This window comes from Triturus cristatus, chromosome 5_1 (assembly GCF_964204655.1).
Source record: "Triturus cristatus chromosome 5_1, aTriCri1.1, whole genome shotgun sequence".
NCBI lineage: Eukaryota > Metazoa > Chordata > Amphibia > Caudata > Salamandridae > Triturus > Triturus cristatus.
In genome coordinates, this window is record NC_140587.1 from 927,218,974 (window position 1) to 927,243,410 (window position 24,437).

A 24,437-nucleotide genomic window follows, 5' to 3' on the forward strand; every position below is an offset into this window, starting at 1 on the left:
ACCATATCTGTAGTATTAGATAGCACCAAAATCTCCAAAGAAGCTGTTAAAATACAAGGGCTAGCCATATACGAGATAGTAACCACATTGTTTTCACAGGGGCCAGGTGACCCTACCACAGAGTCCTTCTCTCTTCCATTGTTCATTGATGTTGAGGGGTCTATCCCACCTTCTGGTAAAGACTCTTTCAATACGGCATCTAAGGCAGTTTTTGTAGCCGCAAGTTCTTCCTCTGCTTGAGATATCTCATTGTTAATCAAACTCAAGAATTTAGCTACGAGCACACTTTTAGTAGGGAGCTTTCCTACGGTGGATGCTACTTTTCTCTTCCCCATTTTTTCAGCAGGGATAATTTATGTTCACAGGGGCTGTTGTAATAAAATATATCTCCTTACCAATGGTTATCAGCTCCTGGTGTGCCAGGGGGGGTGGCCCAGCCCAGCTTTGTCCTGCCGTGGACGGGCGCAGATGGGCCCGCACTTTGCCCGGGCTTTGCCCCCGTACTGCGGGAGCCCGCGACCGCCTTTGGGCGCGATGATGTGGCATGGGCGTCAGCAGGGCCCAGGAGAGCTGGAACTCGTAGTCCAGAGTCCCCAGCAATAGCAGCAGGCAAAGGAAAAATGGGCTTCCCACCCCGCGGGAGTACGCGACTGTTTATAAAGCACCTCCGGGCGCGATGATGTGGCGTGGACGTCAGCAGGGCCCAGGAGAGCTGGGACTCATAGTTCTGAGTCCCCAGCAACAGCAGCAGGCAAAGGAAAAACGTGCTTCCCGCTGGAGCCCGCGACCATTTATAAAGCGCCTCCGGGTGCGATGATGTGGTGTGGGCGTCAGCAGGGCCCAGGAGAGCTGGGACTCGTAGTCCAGAGTCCCCAGCAACAGAAGCAGGCAAAGGAAAAATGGGCTTTCACTCAGTCACTTATCCACCCCCTTTTATACTTCCATTCATCCATCCTTTCAATCATTCATACTTTTACTCATCCATGCACCCTTTTATTTTAACCCATCCACCCTTTCTCTTCATCCATCCATCCTCCCTTTCACTCACCCATCCACCCATCCACCCTTTCACTCAGACATTCATCCTGTTATGTAACATTATGTTATGTTATAGGATTTTATAAAGAGCCTAGCTGCCCAAGGGCTTCCCAGCGCTGGAAGTCAGATACGGTGCAAAAGCCAGAGGGAAATTCAAAGGCACTGCTGCAACAGCCAAGTCTTAAGCTGTTGTTCAGAAGATTGATTAAGTTTCCAGAAATCTGAGTTCACGTGGAAGTGAATTCCAGATGCACAAAGTATCTACCGCCCCATCTGCCTCTTTTGATTCTAGTCGTTTTTAGTAACCGTTCAGCGCATGATGGAAGGCATCTGTTGAGAACATATAAGCTCACCAAGTCTCTTATTTTACGGGGGCCCTGGTCATGTATGGCTTTGTGGGTCAGGCATAGTGACTTGAATTTGACTCTAGCCTCAATCGGGAGTCCGTGTAGTGCTCTTAGGTGCTTTCCCACTGGTTCCTGTATTGGGACCTTAAACAGAAGACTCACTGCAGTGTTCTGAATGACATGGAGTTTTTTGATGGCATATTTAGGTGCCGCCAGATAAAGGACTTTCTATAGTCGAGGTGTGAGGTGACCAGCACATGAAATACTGACTTTCTTAGCTGCATAGGGATAAGCTTCAGCGTCGTAGAGCATTCTGAGTAACCCAAAGCAAGTCCTTGCAAGTTTCTTAGCTTGGGTCTTCTGTGTTAGGTCCCTGTCAAGCCAGAAGCCAAGATCTTTGAGCTGGGGACTGGATGGAATGATCACCGGTGTCAAATGCCGCACTAAGATCTGGGAGAAGTATAGCGGCTGAGCTGCCTTGATCTAGGGTAATTTTTAGTTCTTCAGACACAGCTAGCAGGGCTGATTCCGTGCTATGCTGTGCACGAAAGCCCATCTGCATAGGATGAAGGCAGAAGTTTGTTTCAAGGAAATCGGCTAGAGCTCAATTTACAGTTTCTCTGTTAGTTTACCAATTAGTGGTAGAAGTGATATAAGTCGACAGTTTCCCGGTTGAGCTGGACCCAGACTGATTTTTTAAAATAATGGTCTGATTATTGCGCGTTTCCAGGCTTTTGGGACTTTGCCTGCCTCTAATGAGAGAATAATAATTTCCACTATTGATGGAAGCAAATCCTCGATGCCCTTGCAGAGTACGTGGGGTGGAGCTGGATCTAGTGGGGAGCCTGATCTGATCTTTCCCATGAGAGATCTCACATCATAGTTGTAACCCCTCAAGATCTTGCAGTAGCCTCTTAACATTAGGGAGATTCTGATCATCAAGTTGAAAATTTAGATTTCCTAAAATAGGCTGTCTAGAAGCCCACCACAAGGACCCTGGGGCCTATATACTAACAGCCCTGAGAAGGCAAATGTTGGAGTTAAAGTGATAGTAAATTGACAGCATTCACAATCTAGAATGGGGAGGGGGTTAATGACGCATTTATATTCCTCTTTTATCAGGATAGCAAGACCACCTCCCACATTTCCTGTGCGATCCTGTATGAAAATTTGAAACACAGGAGGTAGGGCCATTAGAATATCTGGAGTGGAATTATCCTTGAACCAGCTCTCTGTGATAAATAAAGCGTATATGCCTCTCTCCTCCAGTAACAGACGAATTTCAGTTTTGTGTTTAGGGGGAGGGCAACTATTATTTAGGCCTAGTTTCCAAGAATTATTCTCTGCTTGAGAGCTTCGCACATCAGAGCTGAAGTTACCTAGTACTTTTAGCTGGAACTTACAGTGTTTGTATACCTGAACTCCCTCAGACCAGCTGTCAAATTGCCAACCAGTGTCACAACATGGTTCAGGGGAGGCCTGAGTTTGCGTAGCTGCTTCATGATATACTGGGTGCGTGAGTGCTGAGTTCGGGGATAGGTCCTGGACCCTGGTCCCATTCAGGCACGGACGGGTGCAGACGGGCTTGCCTCCTGTCACTCATCCATTCTTCCTTCGACCCATCCATCTATCCACTCATCCATCCATCCATTTACCCTTTCAGTAATCCAGCCATCCTTTCACTCACTTGTCATTTTTACTCCTGTTCACTTATCCGTCCATCCATTCACCCTTTCACACATCCATCATCCACCCTTTCTTCCAGCCATCCATCACCCATAAATCCATCCCTTCACTCACTCACCCTCCCACCCTTTCACATTAATTATGAGCCTTTTTCTGCCGAGTTGCAGACAGGAGGCCCATCAAGTACCCCACACCTCCTGAAGCTGCTAAGGCGGGGGGTGGACGATGCTACTGGAATGTGTCTTCACTACTTCGTCATCACTGCAGAACAGCAAGGCACAGCTCGCTAGAGCGTCACATCAATATGTCTACGTCTGGCTCAGTGTTGAAGGCTGCGGTCTGTCTTCTGGACATGTGTGGAGGCCCTCTGCTCACTTTCTAGTACTTCACTGTTTTGCAGCATGACGCTAAGTCACACTGTCTGACCTTACGCTGCTGCAAACTTTACGGGCTGAGAAGACTGCCATTTAGTTCGATCAAACTGGAAGATTGTCATGGAGCTACGGCCTTGTGTTGTACAGCGGACCCGTGCGATACTTTTTTTTTTTTTTTTTACATCAAATTGATTCATCAAGCCTTTAGGCGTGAGGATCAGGCATCTGCATGGTTCATCTGGATGTATTTTGGTTGAATGGTTTGGTGTAAATACGGCAGCTTTGCAAAAATAATTTGAGCCCTTATACTCTCTCTTCCTTGAATATTGAAAAACCTTCCTCTATGGTCACATAGTCTGTTACGGTTTCGAGCCATTGCAGAATTTTCATGTATTTTATGTAATATTTGGATGTGTAAAATGTATATCCCTTTGAAAACATGGACCACACAATGCCACCGCCAGTCTTCCATGGTCTGAACATATTGGTTCAGATCTTCTAAAGTTTATTTGGGAATAATAAATCACTTTAGGTTCAGACACAGCAGCAAAAGGTGCACTGAGAAACATTGTGAAGAGAAATACCATACACCTGAAGTCAATGGATAGTTGGGGTCTATTTCGAATCTAAAAGCAGAAGAGCTAGAGCTGCATCGACCTCTGTGAACCCAGCATCTCTGACTGCTGACCACTGAATCTGAGAATCCCAGCGCCACCCCCGCCATCACAATGGTCAGTCACATCTCACGTAGGAGAACGAGACGACCAAACGTAGGTAAAACAGTAAAGCGTGAATATCACCTTAAGAATAACGTTAAAGTATAATGCAGCAATAACAGTAAAGCATGTCCATACCACACCTCCACCTTCACGAAAAACACAACAATTCAGTAACGCACATAATCACTAAGGTACTGAGCATGTCTAACTCTGTTGCCATTAGAAAGATCTGTTGCCCCGGCAACAACACCCGTACGGTCATTTAAAGACTCACAAGATTCTACCTTCACCCAGATAACTATTTTGACCACTAACAACATGTTCAGGTAAAAACCAAGTAGCCAACCGCTTACCCACTTTAATCTACACTCACACACGAGTTAGCACTATTGATGTTGTATCGTATCGTTCATTGATAGTTCGAAACATTATTTCATATTTTAAGTTAAAAAAATCTTAAAAAAACAATAAAACACACATAAAAACAAGAATAAATAACATTAAATACCCATACAATCAAACAAGGGGGTGTAAAATCGCAATATCGATGTCAATCTCACTATGCAGTCTCAATGAATCTCTAGAATCCAGGACAACCTCTGCTGTCACAATGATGTCTCCGCTCATGCAGGAGAGTTATGGTTCTGTGTGGCACAAGTCCTTGCAGAGAGGGCAGGGAGTAGGAAACAGTTTAGATGCATCTTACAGGATTGAGAGTTCTAGCTGCTACATACACATTTGACACTTTTTCTACTAATTAGAGATTATCTGGTGGTTAGATGTGATACCATGCTAATAAAACCAAGCAGAATCTTTTGACATATAAAAATCCCACCATGCTTGAAAATGTGGAAACTGCCAACAGAATTGAAAATTCTGTGGGAGAGGATATCATATTTCTTATCACTTTTTTATAGGCGGCAATATGCGAGTGGATGCAGTGTGTGCCCCGACAAACAGCATTCGGGCTCCAGACATTACGGGGCGCTGAGGAGAAGGTTACTTTAGGAAACTGGGTTGCTGGTTGAGGCAGCAACCACAATTCTCTGTCACGGTGAACCACAAGCAAACCCTAAATTCACATGTGCTTAACCCTCTGGTAGCTTGGCACAAAATGAGTCATTCTCAATTTAGAGGAATTGTGTAAAGTATTTATGCAGCACTTTAAACAGTAATAAAGTGAAAACAAAATACAAGAAAAATCCCACACAAATTTAGAAAAAAGCTTTACTGGAGGCAGTTATGGTCAACTCCAGAACTTAAACCTTACACCTTAGGCCTCCAGGACGTCATGTTGGCAGGCCACCCAGTAAGAATTTCTTGGCTTATGTACATCAAAGAGATGCTAGACTATATTGGGGCTCCTGAACTTTAGACCCACGCAGCCACCACATCCTTTCCATCGAAAGTGCCTTAAAAAAGCTATATTGGTCAGCGATCGAGGCAGAAGCTCCATCAAGTGCTGATCTACCCACATTGGCTTGAGAATTCCTTGAATTAAAGCCACAGATCGGCTATGATCCCTGTTGAGACCAAGTGACCGTACCTAGCGACAGGAAGTTGTAGTTCCATTTTAGAGCCGGTACCCTCCTGCTGAGAGTTTTTACAAAGAGTTGGTCTGCTGGGACTGGTGACACATGTCCTGTATGTCTATTTCAGGTTGACAATATTCCACATGTCATCTTTGCTTGTCCTGCCTACGCTCGCCCCCCCCCCCCCAAGTTTTGGCTAGCTCGTATCTGCCGGCGACTATGCCATAACAGCCATCTAGTGGCACTTTGAATACTGAGATCTGATTGCTGTCTATCACTTGCTATACCTTTTGCTAAGTTCCCGGGGGCCATGTGGATGTTGAGCAGGAAGCTCTTACTTCCTGCTTAACCTCTTGTGATTTTTATCTCACGATAATTGTATCTCATGTATTCTACATTTCATTTTGGTCGATTTTTATATATTTTATATTATATCTTTTATTATTTATTGTAGACGTTAAATGACAAACTGCACTGTATTAGAATGTTTTAACTTATACACAAAATGATCTTTTATCTGTGTTTGTATCTGTACTTTTATGGCCCTCGTGGCCGAAATAAAGTTGTTTTGAATTGAGTAAAATGTAATAAAAATAATTTGACACCAAAATGACAAAAATCCAATTAGTAGAACTGGCGATATGCAAATTTAACATTTTAGGTAAAAATAGTGCCTAGAAGCTCAAAGCGCCAACTGTGCTTATCTGGCCAAGCTGGACTGTGACAAATTCACAAGTTCAGGCTGACCGCGATGGAACGCAGGCCCGATAAAGGGACCCTGTTAGGTCATTCTGAGGACCCCCGTGGAGGATGCATTGTACAGTGGCGGCTACCATGGGCTGCGATGCGAGGTCCTGCGTCAAGGATGCATTGCGCAGCAGTGACTCCAGGGAGCTGCGATGCAAGGTCCTGTGTCGAGGATGCGTTGCACAGGGGCGGTTCGAGGAGTTGTGGCGCTCGGATGCAAGGTAATGCATGGAGGAGGCATTGCACAGCTGCGGTTCCAAAGAGCTGCGGGGTCCTGCATCGGGGATGCATAGCGCAGCAGCAGTTCTGATGCGGAGCTGCACGGTGATGCACTGTGCTACGTCATTTCTGCTTGGACCACATCTGGCTGGCAGAGAACCTTCAAGCCCACTCCCAAGGGTCCAGACTGGGGTGGCCCAACTTAGGGGCAAGAATGACAGCAGCCAGATGCTGGGGCCAAGGTGGTTGGAGCCTTTCCTGTCCCAGAGGCTCAGCTCAGAAGCAAACACAGGGAGATGATGGACGGAGCGCTGAAACTTTTCAGACCCTAGCCCTCAGTCTCAGATCTGGGTTGAATCCATCATCGTTCTTTAGCTCACTTCGCCACCCCAGTTCAGACCCAGGTCCAGGGAAGACCTGGCTTGGCAGTTCAGACTGGACTGTTCCCATGAGGAACAGGGTCAAGACTGATTTGTATATGGCTGGGTTTTGAACTGGGGTTTGCACAGTGAGCTTAAGAGAGATGATGGATTCAACTCAGATCTGTGACTGGGGGTGAATGTCTGAAAAGTTTCAGCGCTCCGTCCATCATCTCCTTGTGTTTGCTCTGATCAGGAGGCCAGACGACAGGCCCTTGGAGTCACTCTGGTGGTCCTGGCTACAAGATGCAGGTCCAGTCTCTTCACTCAGGTACCAGGGCAGCAAAATAGCAGTCCTTCGTGCAGCAGCATAGCAAAGCAGTACTTCTGAGTCTCCCACAGGTCCAGAGGTATACTGAAGAGTTGGGTTTGAGGGTCCAATTTTTTTTACCTGGAGCCAGCATTGAAGTAGGAGAAGGCTCTGGGGGTTTCCACCCCCAGATGTGTTTTGGATTTCCTGCCTCCCTGACCTCACCCAAGCTTGTCAAACTCTTTGTGAGTGTGCTAATGCAGAGGCTTTGTGATGTGCAAGTGTGGTAGGTGACAGCTCCTCCCCCTCATCAAGTTAGAGATGGCCCATCCTGCCAACATCTATTCTCCATTTGTCTACCTGTCTGGAAGAAATACACAAAGACCAACTCCCAGCTACACCCACTCAAGTGACCTAGAATACAGACTGCAGGCACAAATGGATAGGACAAGAAAATGCCAACTTTCTAAAAGTTACTTTCTAAAAAATTGGGGCTTAAACTCCAACTTTACCATTAAAATGGGTTTTAAATTACAATTCCTTTGACACCAAACTCGTTATTTCTACTTGCTCCCAATTAAAAGTTATTATTTATTAAATGTAATAAGGTAACCCAATGTTATCCTATGGGAGAGGTAGGCCTTGCAGTTGCAAAAAGCGAATGTAAGAATTTTTCACTACCAGGACAAGTTCATGTCCAACATTTTAAATAAACTGCACCCTGCGCTATGGGTTGTTCAGGGCCTACCCTAAGGGTGACTTCCATGTATTAAAAAGGAAGGTTTAGGCCCGGCAAATGGTTTCTTTTGCCAGGTCAAAATGGCAGTTTGCAACTGCTCACACAGGCTGCAATGGCAGGCCTGAGGCATATTTTCAAATACTACTTAAGTGGGTGGCACAATAAGTGCAGCGGGCCCACTAGTTGCATTTAATTTACAGGCCTTGTGTACATGTAATACCACTTTACTAGGGACTTACAAGTAAATGAAATGTGTCAATTGGGTGTAAGCTGATGTTACCATGTTTAAAGGAGAGAACACAAACACTTTAGCACTGGTAAAGTATGCCGAGCCCTAAGGCCAGAAAAAACAAAGTCAGGAAAATCAGCAGGGTTAAAAGCAAAATATTGGGGTTAAACCACGCCAAGGATGTCAGGTTCAACAGTTACCTGCGGTGAACTAGGCATACATCTAAACTAAAAAAAAAGGAGAGAACCTAGTGTGAGAAGTTGACCTGGTATATGCTGTCCACTAATTAAAGTGGGCACCTTGCACAAGTCCAAACGACCCTTATGATATATGAGGTCAAAAATAACCTTTAGAAAGCTATCCTAGTGGTAGCTGTGGAGAGAAGCCTTCAGGCTCAGTCTTGAAGGAATGTAAAGCAGCTCATTTTACCAGAATATCACCCTTAGTATTAATTAAATGAAAGGGGCCATAAAGAACATAAAGCCATATAAGGGGCTTTATGGTCTGTCTTAACAATGAAGTGAGTGCCAGACAAGTATCGCCCCAGCTTCTTCAGAGCCCAAACCACAGCAAAGGATTCCCTCTCAATGGCTGACCAACGTTTCTCTTTGGGGGTCGACCTTCTGCTGATAAAAGCTACTGGTTGATCCTGGCTCTCTGCATTAAGTTGTGACAACACAGCCCCTACCCCCAACTCAGATGCATCTGTTTGGACAATGAATTGTTTGGAATAGTCAGGACTTTGCAGAATGGAAGCAGTGCAGATGGCCTGCTTGAGCTCATCAAATGCCTTTTGACAGCTAACTGTCCAATTAACTTTCTTGGGCATTCTCTTTGATGTGAGATCATTTAAGGGAGTCCCTATGGACCCATAACTGTCGTACCAAGACAGGCTCAAAAAAGCTCTAACCTGAGTCTGGGTAGTGGGAGCAACCCAGTCCATTATGGTCTGGATTTTGCTCTGCAATTGTTGAACCTGGTCGCCACCCAAAAGGTGGTCCAGATATACAACCTTACTCTGCCCTATCTGGCACTTGGTGGCCTTGATAGTGAGACCTGCTTTCTGCAGAGCCTCCAAAACATTCTTCAGGTGGACCAGGTGATCCTCCCAGGTGGAGCTAAAGACAGCTATATCATCAAGATATGCTGCACTATAGGCATCCAGGCCTGTAATGACTTCGTTAACCAACCTTTGGAATGTGGCAGGTGCATTCTTCAAACCAAAGGGCATCACAATAAATTGATTATGCCCAATAGGGGTAGAAATGCTGTTTTTGGTTTGGCACTCTCAGCTAGTCTGATTTGCCAATATCCGCAGTGAGGTCAAATGTGCTCAAGAACTTGGCTGAGGCCAAAGTGTCTATAAGTTCATCTGCCCTAGGAATAGGGTGAGCATCAGTTCTAGTGACTCCATTGAGCCCCCTGTAGCCCTTACAAAACCTCATTTCTCTCTTACCACCCTGGGTATGAGGTTTGGGTACCAGGACCACTGGACTAGCCCAAGGGCTATCCGAGGGTTCAATTACTCCCAGTTCCAGCATGTTTTGGACCTCAGTCCCGATGCAATCTCTGACATGGTCAGGCTGCCTGTAAATCTTATTTTAAACAGGTAAGCTCTCACCTGTGTCCACTTCATGGGTACACCAGGTGGTCTGACTAGGACTCAAAGAGAACATATGCCTGAATTGATTGAGGACCTACCTGCAATCAATCTGATGATGCTTAGTGAGGCAGCCTGCCAAGGCTACACCATCAACTGAGCCATGATCAGGGTTCTATGAGAGGAGGTCAGGGAGTGGGTCAGTCTTCTCCTCCTGTCTCTCATCAGTAGCCATGAGCAAGCCCATGTCTTCCCTGTCCACATAGAGTTTGAGCCTGTTTACATGGAGCACCCTGTGGGGGCTCCCAGGAGTTCCAAGGTCCATCAAGTAGGTGACCTCTCCTTTTAGCTCAATAATAGTATGGGGTCCACTCCACTTGTACTGGAGAGCTGCTGGGGCCATAGGCTCCAACACCCATACTTTATGTCCTGGCTGATAGGCAGTCAGTACAGCCTTTTGGTCATGCCAAGCTTTTTGCAATTCTTGACTTGCCTTAAGGTTTTTGCTGGCCTTATTCATGTACTCCGCCATCCTGGAGCAGAGACCAAGTACATAGTCCACTATGTCTTGTTTGGTAAGTTTGAGAGGTAACTCCCATCCCTATTTCACCAAACACAAGGGACCCCTAACTGGATGCCCAAACAAAAGTTCAAAAGGGCTGTAGCAAACCCACTTTTGTGGGACCTCTCAGTAGGCAATGAGAAGGCAGGGCAACAGGGCAACACATTTTCGCCCAAGCTTTTCTGGGAGGCCATGATCATGCCCTAAAGGGTTTTGTTGAACCTTTCAACCAGCCCATTGCATTGTGGGTTATAGGGTGTGGTGAATTTGTAATTCACTCCACACTCCTTCCACATTGCAGTGTTGTAACTAGACATGAAGTTTGCACCTCTGTCAGTTAAAACCTCCTTAGGGAAACCCACTCTGGAATTCCCAGGAGGGCCCTGGCCACCACAGGAGCTGTGGTGGTTCTAAAGGGTATAGCCTCTAAATACCTAGTGGCATGGTCCACCACCACTAGAATATATATGTGCCTAGATGCAGTTGGAGGGATCATGGGACCAATTATGTCAATCCCAACCCTCTCAAAGGGAACCCCCACCACAGGTAGTGGTATTAGGGGGACCTTTGTGGTACCACCTGACTTACCATTGGCTTGACAGGAGGCAAATGTCCTTCGTGTCCTCTGACATGTGAGGCCAGTGAAAGAGAGGGACAAGCCTGTCCCAAGACTTACTTTGGTCTAAGTGACCTGCAAGGGGAATATCATGTGCCAGGGTGAGTAGGAAGCCCCTAAACTTCAGAGGTATGACCAACCTCCTGGTGTCACCAGGGTTGGGTCTCTACCGTCTGAGTAAAGGAGTCCCTCATCTCAATAGATCCTGTGGGACCCACTGATAGTCCCAGCAGCCTCAGCAGCAGCTTGCTCTCTGAGGGGTTCAAGAGAGGGGCAGGTTTGATGCTCCTGACTCAGATCTGCCCTGGAAGGGCCCTCTGTCCATAGGAACTCAACCTGATCAGGTTCCTGTCCATCTGGGACAGTTCCTTCACAGGGACTGGGGTCATATCCCTCAAGGGACTGATCTTCTTTCTGAGCCTGGGGGAAGACACAGCGTTACCCCTCCTGCTCCTTCTCTTGGAAGGCACCTGGTCCATCTTTTCAGAATCCAGGGCCTGTTCAGTAGACATCTGTTTGGCCTCTGACCTAGTCACAGCAAACACATCTGCAGAGATTCCCAACATTGCTGAATGTGTCCTGAGTTCCACTTCAGCCCAGGCTGAAGTCGCCAAATCATTGCCCAACAAGCATTCTACAGGGAGGTCTGAGCTAACCACATCATTCTTTGGGCCAGTTACCCCATTCCAGCTGAAATTAACTGCCAAGGAATGGTCTGTCCTGACATTGTTGGCATTAGTCACTTGGTACATCTCACCAAGTATGATCTGTGCAGGGTCCACAAGATCTTTTGTCACCACAGTGACACTTGCACCTGTGTCCCTGTATGCCATGGCCTCCTTACCATTAATCAAAGGCTGTTGTCTGTATTTGCCCAGATTACTGGGACTCACAAATAAGGTGGCAACATTCATGCCACCATCACATACAAGCACAGCCTGAGCTGGAGTTCTGACTAGGCCAGAACTCACCTCAGAGCCCAAGGTTAACTCTACTAATCCCTTGTTCCTTGTACCACCACTTGAAACTGTACTAGGGGGAGCAGTTGCCTTAGGGGCAGTGGTGGTTGGAGTTGAATCTTTGGCCTTTGGACAATTGGCATCTTTTGTCCAATAGGTATTTTCTTTACATAAGTAACACCAAGGTTTTCTTTTGCCTTTACCTTTGTTGGATTGTGACCCTCACCCCCGCTCCCCCCCCCGCGCCCCCCCCCCAGATGCCGGTTTTTGGGGCCCTGATGAAGACTTTTGATCTTTACCCTTGTCCCCACCCTTATCTGTTGTTTTAGAATCTTGCCTCTTCGGGTCACCACCAGAGTTCTGGTTTTTCTGCTTCACCCTGGTTCTGACCCACTTATCTGCCTTCTTTCCGAATTCTTGGGGAGAAGTCAGATCAGAGTCAACCAGGTACTGATGCAACAACTGATTTTAGCAATTATTAAGGATCTGCTGCTTCTTAATCAAATTGTACAATCCCTTGAAATAATTCACTTTGCTGCCAAGCAACCAGCCTTCCAGAGTCTTAATAGCACTAGCCACAAAGTCTACTCAGTCCTGTGCCTTCTGGGTGTCTTTAAACTTAATCCTATACTGTTCATTGGTTAAGCCAAACCCATCAATGAGGGCACTCTTCAGTACTGAGTAATTGTCAGCATCCTCTTCTCTAACAGTGAGGAGCTTATCTTTACCTTAGTCAGCAAAGGAGAGCCACAGGATAGCTGCCCACTGCTCTTTAGGGACTCTCTGAACTTTATAGGCCCTCTCTAAAGCAGTTATCCATTTATGGATGTCCTCCCCAACATGGTGGGGAGGGACAATCTTGCTCATGTTCCTATTGTCAAAAGAATGTTCCTTAACACTAGGGACACTGTTGCTTCCACCATGGGACTCTAGTCCAAATTTCTTTCTAGCTCTCTGGACTTCTAGGAATTCCTTGTCTAGGGTCAACTGCTCTTGCCTGAGCCTAAACCTAACTTTCTCAAGTTCAAGCACTTGATACTCCCTGTTTAAGGAATAGTCCATCTTGCTAGATACAGAAGTCCCTACAGACTGTCCTAAGTGATTTGGCTCTGCAGAGGGAGATCTAGATCTCCTTGGTAAACTCTACACTCTTCCAGGAGGGATAAAGAGAGGACTATTTTGGCCTTCTCCACCATCTCCCTGAAGATATGCTTGTCCAGATGGGAATCATCTTGATCCTCCTGGCCAGGGTTTGAATCTAGGTCATAGAAGGTGTCACCTCCTGACCTGTCTTCATTCCCTGCCCCACCCGCTCGTTCCTGGTCATCTGACTCAGGGGTCATCCTAAGGTCATCTAACAGTAACACCTCAATGAGGCGCTGAGTGTTGGCTTTTCTCCCTGTCTTCAGCTTTCTAGAGACACACACGGGTTTCAATTCCTGGAATGTAAACTACTTGTATCTAGAAGGCAGAGAGCCACTGGTGGCTTCTCCTTTAGAAGACATACTAAGTGTGGTGTGGTGTATGCACCTATGTAACCTAGTGGGAAACTAAACTTTCTTAGGTTGGAAAAAAGGGTGTGCTAGACACTTGACTACTCAACCCTAAGTTCAGTAGAACTTACTTATTATAAGCTGGTATTATATGTACATAGTACTTCAGTGGTTTTTAGTTAATCAATACACAGATTTATCTGGTAAAACAAATGCAAGCTTGAATCCCAACCGCTGCAAACCAATGTGAGAAGTTGGCCTGGTATATGCTGTCTACTAATTAAAGTGGGCCTTAAGGCTTAGTCTTGAAGGAATGTAAAGCAGCTTGTTTTCCCAGAATATCACCCTTAGTGTTAATTAAATGAAAGGAGAACCACACAGTAGTTATAAAAATATGTATTTATTGATATAACACTCTCTAGTATCCTCTACAAGAGGATGCAACACAGTTGTACGTAGCACATTACACAGTGGGCTCCCGGGGGAGACCAAACCATATACTAAAATAGTGGTATAAGAACCACGACTGGAGTCGAGACATTGTCTAGAACACGTAGAATCGCTGGGACCCCAAGGAGCCACCCAAGGTGAGTAAACAGGGACCCCACGGAGGACGGGTGCAATGTGTTAACACGACCGCGGGCTCCGTACAATTCAATTGGTAAGTCGCGGTTACAATTTTAAAGTTTAAGGACCCTTCTCGGTGGACTTCGAGGAAACCCCTTGGAACTTAGGAGGTTGGAGAGCCACCCCACCCGTGGATACCGGAGTACCCGAGTTACCTATTCCAGAGGAGCCGGGTGCATAGGTCTGGAGTGGTGTTGGAAACCGCCGTCGGTTTCAATGGAGGGCTTCAAAGAGGAGCTGCTGCCGGGAAGGAAGAAAGTGTCTGTGGGAATCCAATGGGGGATTAGTGATGAAAGGAACCCGAAAGCAGAGGGGACAGAGTCTGGGCCACTTCAGTGTGACCAGGGGCTCGGTAGATGAATGCCCACCGATGTCGGGTGCCTAAGGTGCGAAGAAGAGATGCTTGACTCTGCAGCCACGAGGACCAAGAGATGTTGAGGATGACCAGGGGCCGGATGCGAACTTTCCCACGAAGGATGTAGAGTGCTGAGGGGTCGGTGTCTGGCTAGAGCACCAACAATCGTTGGCAACAGCAAACCATGCGGGAAGGTCAAGCAGGGTAAGGTGTGGACCAGCAAGGTCCAGGGGACTCACCAAGCAATGGGGTGTCAGGGCACATCTGGAGCAACCAGGGAAGCCCAACAGAATTCAAGATGGCCCTCAGGAGGACCCACAGGCCGAATGACCAGCAGTCGCGAGGGGACCTCGAGTAGATCACAAAGTACCACAGGACTACACGGAGTCCAATGCACACGCTCGGGAATCGCCAACAAGCATATGCACTTGCAAAAGTACACGGTGCATAGGGGTTCGGGTTATGCAGTCCCCATGAGGGATACTGGCCTCAAACTCAGTGAGAGGGCAGCTCGACCTCAAGAAACTTCGGAACACACCTCCTGCGTTGCTGGATCCTTCAGAGTCAGCAGGAGCTCAGGATCAGCAGACTGCTCAGTTGCATTACGGTGCCTGCATATGCAGGGGAGTGACTCCTTCACCCCAAGGGGCATTCTTCAGATGTCCTTAATGCTCCACAGGTCATGCACGGAGCCTGTATGGTGCAAGGGCACAGATGATGCTTTGGACGGAGAGGGAGACAAAGTCGGGCCCAGTCGAAGTCCAGAGTGTCCAGACGGTTGAAGGTCAGTGGTTTCTTGTTCAGAATCATGTCCACGTCAAATCTAAAGTCTTACAGCCAGGTAAGCCCTTATGTACCCACTAGAGAGGGCTTGACAGATTCAGGGGACCCTCTTAGGGGAGGGTCAGGACAGAGGGGAGGTTACTCCCATGTTCTTTGTCCAGTTTCATGCCAGAGCAGGAGCCAACTGCTCCCAGAACTGGTTTGAGCTGGACTATGCACAGGGACACCAAGTATGCCCCAGATGCAGACTTTTAGGCACTTTGGAAGTGCACCCACCCAGCCCCATTATACTAAATCCTGTCTGAGAGGTGGTCACACCTCCCTGTGACAGGATGCCTTTTGTGCTGCCTTCCTGTGCTCGAGCTTGGCTCAGCAGCAGGAGGGTAGAAATGTGTCTCTGGTCGGCAGCATCTATGTTGTGCTGTCCGGGTCGAGAAGGCTAGCACCAGAAAGACCAGTGACCCCACGAAGCTCGCTTCAGAAGGGTGGAATCATCCTCCCACACCGGTTTCCGGTGTGGAGGTATGATTCCAAGGTGTTTGACACCAAACACAACATATTTTGTTTCAGCCGTTTTCGAGATTTCGAGATAGCATTTACCACATGGGTATAATGCAGCTCTACCTATAAGTCTGGCTGGGTCACAGACAACCCAGGAGAATGGTCTCCGAAGGCTGCAGAGTGTAACACTAGGCCAAAAGTGGGGTAACCATAAGAAGCTGATCCTACTTTCCTACACCTAGTGTGTTGGAACTGTCGCCTACTCCACGGATTCCCCTTAAGGATGAAGAGATGGTGCTAATTTTGGGAAGCAGTCAGTAGTCTCCAAGAACCAGCACAACATTGAATCAGGGATAAAGAAAAGAAGAGGCAGTGATTTGTAAGGTACTACTAAATCACATTCTCTACTCTCTCAGCCTCCTAATGTAGCACACAGGAGTCCTCATTCCAGAGAACTTGAAATTATTTTTTTCTCTACTAAGCTAATGAAGGGGGATATTGATCCGAAGGATAGGCCTGATCACTAAAGTGACAAGCAAGCTATACTACCTGTGGTGATAATTGAGGACAAAGGGCCCGATTTAAATCTTGGCAGGAGGCCCGTTTCTCCACTAGGGCGATGGAGTAAATTACTCCATTACCTTGATGGAAGTGCAATTCACCAAATTTAGGAATGTACAGAGGCCCATGAGATATTTCTAGCATTGGCAGGAACTGCCATCACAGCAGTTCCTGTCAATGCATTGTAAGTTTGACGGACGGCTTCGTCAACATGACGGGGCTATCAGCAAGCTTACAATGTTTTTTTTATTTTCAAAACAAAACCCCCAAAACTTGATTCTATTTTTGAAAATAAAAAGAAAACAATGACCCACTCTCCATGGGAGTTTTCTTCCATGATGAGGGGGGGCATTGAACACTTTTCAATGCCCCTTACTGCTAAGTTTTTCTTGGCGATGACGGACAGTGAAAATCAGCAGTATGTCAGCTGATCCAAATGAAGTGGGTGGACATACATCCAGACCTTCAATGACCCTTACTCCGTCGGGCCAACAGAGAGGATTGACCACAGTAGACAGAGTAGTCTGTACTGTTTCAAACCTTTGGTCCGCCCGATTCTAAAATGGGCAGGTAAACCATAATGTTGGCAGAGAGGGAACTCTGTTGCTACGGCAACAGAGTTCCCTCACTGGCAATATTTAAATCAGGCCCAAAGTTAGTTCTAAGAATCTGGAAGCCATAATTAATTCACTTGCTCTATCTGGAGCTTAGTATCACCTGGAAAATTGCTCCAGGCATGATAAAGATGGGGGTTTGGGGGTCTAGTATTGGTATTCTACAGAATAAATAACAAGACAAATAACTGGTGAATGCTCAATTAGAAAGTATGGATACTCGAGAGGAGGTTAGTGTACCTAAGTTTCTACTCCCAGCAACTCTCAAACTCTGCTATAAAATTGGTTGCAACTAAAGACCTGCAATGTTTGGTTGTTCATGATACACAGGAATCTCTAATGCGAGCAGTCCAACAATATCTTCACACTCCGAATCCGAAGATGACTCGATATGCTGTAAGGACTTGTCAGCTGCTCCAATAAGTCACCACAATAGTAAAGGCTTTCAAAAACATAAGAGCAGCGGAGTGGGGGCACCTCAAAGAGTTTATCCTTACATTACAGCAGAGCTAACAGAAGAACTGGTAACTCAGAATTATGCTTCGGAACAACTTGATCCTAACAGGTCTAAGGAAGATGAACTGTCCTTGGACCCCGAAGGGGTTAAATTCATGATAACTAATAATTAGATTGATATTAACGATCCAAATTTCTCATGGTTAACTCTGCAGCCTGCCCCAGCATTGAAAGATGCCTCGTGTCTATCACAGGCTTCCATCTCAGGATCTAACTCAAGCAGGTGGGCGAAAATTTAGCAAGGAAGGGTCCGGCTCAGGCTACAGGCTACAACCCTATCCTCCTTTTAGGGTTACTTCAACTGCATCAGGATGAGTATAAAAAGGACGCTGTAGCCCTCAAAACCTCACACCTTTAAAACTCATGTAGTTCTTTAGAAAATGCCTAGAAACATGGACATCATCCACAGCTGCTTGAATGAAGTGCTGTATGACTTCCTAGTTGTTAGGTAGGGGTGTTTTTTGGTCTCCTGATTCTCTGAGCCAGGATAATCATGAGATTGCTTGGGATAAGAGCTGGGAGAGTAGTATTCTTTTGGATAAGGATAAGTGGTTGAGTGAAAGCATGGGGATTAGAGGGCTCACAGGGGTAGGGAACTTTTAGTATGTAGGTGGCTTAGTTGGGGGTTGAAAGGATAGTATCTGCATAATTGGGGGTGCGAGGGAAATAAAAGTTGCAAGTTTATTGATTATAAGCTGCATCATACATGTATTCAAGTTAATATATAATACATAATATAGTATATCATTGTAGCCAGGCTATTCACATATCAAACTAGAATGTAAGTGCAAGGAGATCTCCAGCTGAAGAGAAGCTTATTAGAGAAAAACTTCATACACTTAGATTATAAATCATGTGCTTACTGGAGATACATTTTTCTAGTCTTGAGTCTCATAAACAGAGACATTTTGGTTATGAGATACTTGTGGCATCAGGAACCGAGGCCTCACATCGAGGAGTTGCCCTTTTAGTGGGATGAAGACAATGGTCAACGCGGGATATAAAGGTTGATAGCTTGAGCCGAAGTACAATTGCTGTGGTTAAGAGGGGGGAGTTTCAAGGAGCTGTTTGCTCTGTTTATGCCTCCAACACAGATGATCCCACCGTATTTAATTTTTTGTCGGGAGAGGTGCATTGCTGACCAAAACCTATAGTCTTGTTTGGTAGTGGCTTTACTTTAGTCATCCAGCCTGGTTTTGAATCGACATGCAGTAATCTCATAGCAGATAGGCAAATGCAGAAGTCTAGAAGCTCCTTAAAAATAAGTCTTAGAATCATATACCCAATTGGATGTTTGGAGATCAAGTCACTCATATGAGCAGGGATATACTTTCTTTCTAGCACCTAATCTCTTGTCCTCATGCAGCATTATGTTTTTTTAGTCAACTACTCATTCCATATATAGAGATGAAATGTAATTCACTGATCGTCTCAGATCATAATATTTTTTCTCTTCATATCAGCTTGAGTTATTTTAAAATGCTCGCTGCTTCATGTAGATGGACATTTTATTGCAAACTCCTCGAGAATAGGTCAAATATTATGTTCATGGAGATTAACTTGAGGGAATTTATTGATATTAACGCTGATAATATTAAGCCCTGGAATTCCCTAAAGGCATTTATATGATGCGAGACTCTAAGCTATGCTATACGGCAAGGTCAGGCAGACAGGATGACTGAAAAGTGTTTACAAACAAAAGTTAATAAATTAGAGAGCAATTGGGCATTTCTAATGTTTGAAACACGTACTAACTTTCAAATGTTGAGAAACAAAAGATCTGGGATTTAGCATATCAAGACCTGCATGTGTATAAGAGCTTGCACTTTGAGAACAGTGAAGAAGTCCTTTCAGATCATGGATAGGAACAATTGAAACTCCCATTTCGAGCATTAGCAATTGAACAGGGGCTTTGATCTGTGATTTAAGGGGGTTGAAGGGTGCTTTCACAAGTTTTATTCTAGCCTATATGCAGAATACTGCAGAGCTATACAAGAGCAGATTGAGGACTACCTTGAAATGATCTAAATTTAAGAACTATTTGTCCAACAGAGGGAGACCTTGCAATCATCCATCACTAGGGATGAGATAGTGAATGCAATTTCTCAAATAGCAGCTGGGAAATCCTTGGGCCAGGGCACCATTCCAATGTGTTTTTGTTTTTCTTAATAACCATCTTTATTAACTTTTACAAGTCCGCAAATAATAATATATCCACATTTGCTCAATAGCACCGTAGTACAAATGTTGTTTCTGTGATGGTTGGGCTCCGAGCTATAACTTCGGGTATGAGTTAATGCGCTTTATCAAGTAGAAATTTAAAAAAAATAGTAAAAAACAAAAAGACATGGGTCACCTCCATTGGGATTTAGCATATCCAGGACTAGAGAAAACAGGTGGGGGGGGGGGGATAACCATCCCACAGGAAACCCAGGACAAGGGTGGGGAAGCAGAGGCATCCTTCACCACCGACTCTCCTTAGGATCTCTCCTTACCAGCATAGGCGTTTGTGGTCCAGGTAGCATAAACCTACCTTCACCACGGCAGCCATAAAATCCCAAGGTCTGCTGAAGGGTGAGGAGAGTCGTCTGCTTGGCTGGGCCCTTGATTTGGGGAGGGTGGCCAGTTTCAGCTAGGGAGGGTAGACACTACCATGGCTTTTGTCCATTTGTCTGGTAACTTTCATACCAAATCTTGTCGACCCTATGCAGCATGGATTTATTCCCTCTAGAGACACAACTTCCACTGTCGAAACCGCAATAACAGCGTTTGAGGTCCCTACTGTGATTGGTATGTCTGCCGGTATGATGCTGTTGGATTCGAAAAAGACAGACAACTGGGTCTCCTGGGTGTTTTTTATGGTCTACCGTACTCTGTGTGATTAATAGAAGAACAAGACAAGGTTGTCCTCTTTCGCCACAACCTTTTGCTCTACATTTAAGACCCTTATATACAAGCTCTAAAAGCATTAACTACCTTCCTGTCACTCGGCATCAGAGGCTTGAGTGCTTGCTTAGGATGATAACAGTGCCATTTTGTCTTCAGCAAAATAGATCACTGCAGGGCAGCTTGGGCCCATATCTGGACCCCTGGGTCCGCGCCGTACATACGGGGGTGGGGGTACGCTCCGTACATTCGGGGGGTGGGGTGGGGGTCCGCACCGTACATTCGGGGGTGGGGGTCCGCACCGGACATGCGGGGGGTGGGGTGGGGGTCCGCACCGTACATTCAGGGGTGGGGGTCCGCACCGTACATTCAGGGGTGGGGGTACGCACCGGACATGCGGGGGGTGAGGTGGGGGTCCGCATCGTACATTCAGGGGTGGGGGTACGCACCGGACATGCGGGGGGGTGGGGTGGGGGTCCGCACCGTACATGCGGGGGTGGGGTGGGGGTCCGCACCGTACATTCGGGGGTGGGGGTACGCACCGGACATACACGGAGGGGGGCTGGGGGGATGGCGCGTACTTACGGGGGGCTGGGGGGACGGCACGTACATACGGGGGGCTGGGGGGGACGGCGCGTACATACACAGGGGGTCTGGGGGGGACGGCGCGTACATACGGGGGGCGGGGGGGACGGCGCGTACATACGGGGGGCTGGGGGGGGACGGCACGTATGCGGGCACATGTCTCCATGGTTGCTATTGAGGTTCGCTCCGTGCGGTGTTTTTTCCATACGGTTGTACAAATCGGACGGACGGGATGGATCGTACTTGCGCCCTCGGACTTCATTTTTCCGATTCGTACGTAAAATCGTCCGGGGACATGTCGGACACTTTTTCCGACCCGAGGACGTGTGGGGGAATTTTCCCAATGCGATTCGTATGTATTTTTTGCCATGCGAATCGTACTTGCCAGTTTGTACGGTACTTGTACAATTCGGACGGAAAAAAATCCGGATACGATTCGTACGGAGAAAATTTTTCCAGGATCGGAATCGGCCCCTATATTTTTGCAAACGATATTAAACACTTCCATATTTTTAAAATCGATATTACTTACCTTAAGTCGATATTCTTGACCACGATATTCTTGCTGTCGAGGTTTCTGAACCACGATATTAATGACTCAATATTTGTGCAACTCAAAAATTTTCCTCGATATTCTGTCTGTGCACCCTTCTAGATAGCCTGAGGAAAGGGCAATGTCCCTCATTTATCATGCTGCCACCCACACAAAAAAATATATGTGAAGCATGTTAAATATCTCCATAACAGGGTCACAGTTAGGAGGAAAAACTAGTGAAGGGGAAAAATCCTCAATTGGCAATCTTACAATTTTTGACTAAAGATGAAGATAGCACATGAGAAATCAGGCTATACCAAGAGAGGAATCAAGAAGAACAAGCATTGGCATAGCCAATAGGTCTCGCCTTTGGGATCTTATAAGTGTTTAGTTATCCAGCCCAATATCTTTGGTGCAACAACATCAACTGTGGCATGGCTAAACACTTATAAGGTCCCAAAGGCAAGACCTATTGGTTATGCCAATGCTTGTTCTTAATGGGCGTCCTGTTAGCTGCCAGGTGTCTTTTAATAGTGTGGTGGCTGCCCTGCGGTGTGGTTGCAAACCGGGAGCGACCCGCGGCCGTCTATGCCAGACGTCTGTACCTCAGCACACCTGTGATGGCTGTCAGGTCAGCGTCCTTGAAACAGACGAGTCCTCTTTATACGTAAAAATGAGTGATGGCTTGGCAGTGCCCGTGAGTGGCATAACGCAAAAGTATACCCCCTCCCCGCAGAATGTGATAAGGGACCCCTAAGTCTCCGAAACCTCACATATATTCTTTGGCCTGGAGGTGAATAGGGACAACTCGGGGGTGGGTGCACCCTGGGCCGCAGGTCTGAGTGACGCCCTTGAGGCCAGTGTCCGGGTTCTATAGGGCCAGAGCTATGTACACTAATAGTTCAGACCTGGACTGTCAAGGTCTGTACTGATACACTTGTAATTTGTGGCCGAGCCTGTTTGCACAGATGTGGGGGGGCACTCGTGTGCTGGTGGGTTACTGGCCCTGAGCCAGGCCTCTATACTCAGTAGAGCACTGGGCTCTGCAGTGCCATGATAATGCATATGTGGGAGCTGAACTGCTTGCGCAAGAATAGGTAGGGATGTTTTTGACCTGCAGGTTCTCGGGTGCATGCACGGGTGCAGCTTCCACTGGTGCAACAGGTGCAGTGGCACCGGGGCCTGGAAGGCCCCACTGAACCCTGGTTATTGCTGTATTTCACAGCTAAAACAGTAGCTAGGGGCCAGTGTCTGTCCCTGCACTGGAACCCAGGGCACACGGGCTAGGTCACTGGGTGCGCACCATTTTTGTGCACATAAATGAGCAGGTAGGTGTCTGCCAAGCCTATTTGTGATTGAACGATGGGAGCATCAAGAGGGTATTGAGCTATGGAGGGCACAGAGGCGAGAAGAAAGAGATATTGGATGAGATAGGAAAGCGGACAAGCGAAAGGGAGCGAGAGAAGGGTGGGCATGAACAGAGAGGAAGGACGAGGGTGGATGGAGAGAACACGGGTGATGTTGAAAACAGGGGGAAAGCAAGAGATGTAAACATGGGATACACAGGATGACGAGGAGAGAGACAGGATGGAGTGGATGAGAAGAAGACACTGGATAGACTAGAGATATAGATAGGGATGGAAGAGACTGTATGGGGCCAGTATGAAACTGGAGAGACAGACACAGGAGGGAAGAAGATGGAGAGAATAGAAGAAGGAAGATGGGCTGAGCAGGCAGCGCTGCATCTGCTGCAGGAACTGCAGAAGGGAGAGGGGAAAACAACGAGCTGAAATGTCAGTATTGCCAAGGAAAAAGAACTGCAACATGCACGATTAAATAAATTACAAAAAAAAGAAAATAAACTGACGTCATATGTCATGGAACCCACTCACAAGAACACATGTTCGGGTTTAAAGCTCCCCTCCTTTCCTCCACTCCCAACACTGAGCTCTGTCTGGCAGGTTTGAACAGCTGTGAGGTGGCCGACCCCTCCAGGAGACCCCCGTCCCCCGCTAAAGTGTCACCGAGCTGGGTGATGCATGAAGCCCGAGAAAGCAAATTAACCCTAGCCCTCTCTCCATCTGGAGAGGTGGGGGGAGGGGGGATTCGGGGCTGCTGACAAACTCAGAAGACTGGCCGAATACAATACACGTCAGGAATGCTATTTACAAGGAGACTGTTGTGTACTTGACATGTTTTTATGACATTGTTTAAATACTAATAAAAAGACTAAAAATGAAAATGCTTCAAGCATATAAAGTGGATGGATTTAAATTTCTCCAATTTTCTGAGAATTTTTTTGGGGCTTAAATCGGCCCCAAAGGGTGTTGTTGAGCACGTAATGCAGTACGCACTGGGAATGCCCACACAACCAGAGCAGCGTCTGCAGGGGGTAAGTTCTGCAGCTCATGCAGCACGTCAAGGAACACGTCTGCACGTGCAGCGCTTGGCCACGCGCAGTGCCCCGGTACAGGAGCCATGTAACGCAGTTACAGGGGAAAGGGCACTACAGTCCAGGTGAGAAAGATATTGGACAGACATGACTGAGACGGATGCTAGAGAGGGAGGAATGCTTGAATTGTTGGTTAGTAATAGGGCACGCATTGGCAGCGGGGGTGCGCTGTGCTGGTGTCATTACGCCGCGCTTGTAATATCTCTGCCAAAAGTCGGGTCAAGATCCAAAGGTTGCAGCCTTCCTTAGCATCACCATGAGAAGAAACTTGAGAGAAAGACTGCATGTAAACCAAGCGCGCCCATGCTGATTAAAAACAGATGGCCCCTACGCGCCGCTGCTGGCTACGAGAGCAAAATGCTCTTGGAGTAAACCTTTGAAAAGTCGCTGGGACATCCACACGCCTTTGGCCAATTGCATACTGAAGCCAGACGCAAAGGCTAATAGCGTGTGAGCACCACATGCATGTGCTTTGAAGAAAGCTGAAGTGATT

General features: G+C 46.8%; 1 protein-coding gene across 2 annotated transcripts in view; it reads right to left on the reverse strand.

The window, feature by feature from the left end:
• Positions 1–24,437, reverse strand: part of LOC146832689 (uncharacterized) — a 408,998-nt gene that overhangs the window by 327,361 nt on the left and 57,200 nt on the right. The window lies entirely within an intron of this gene.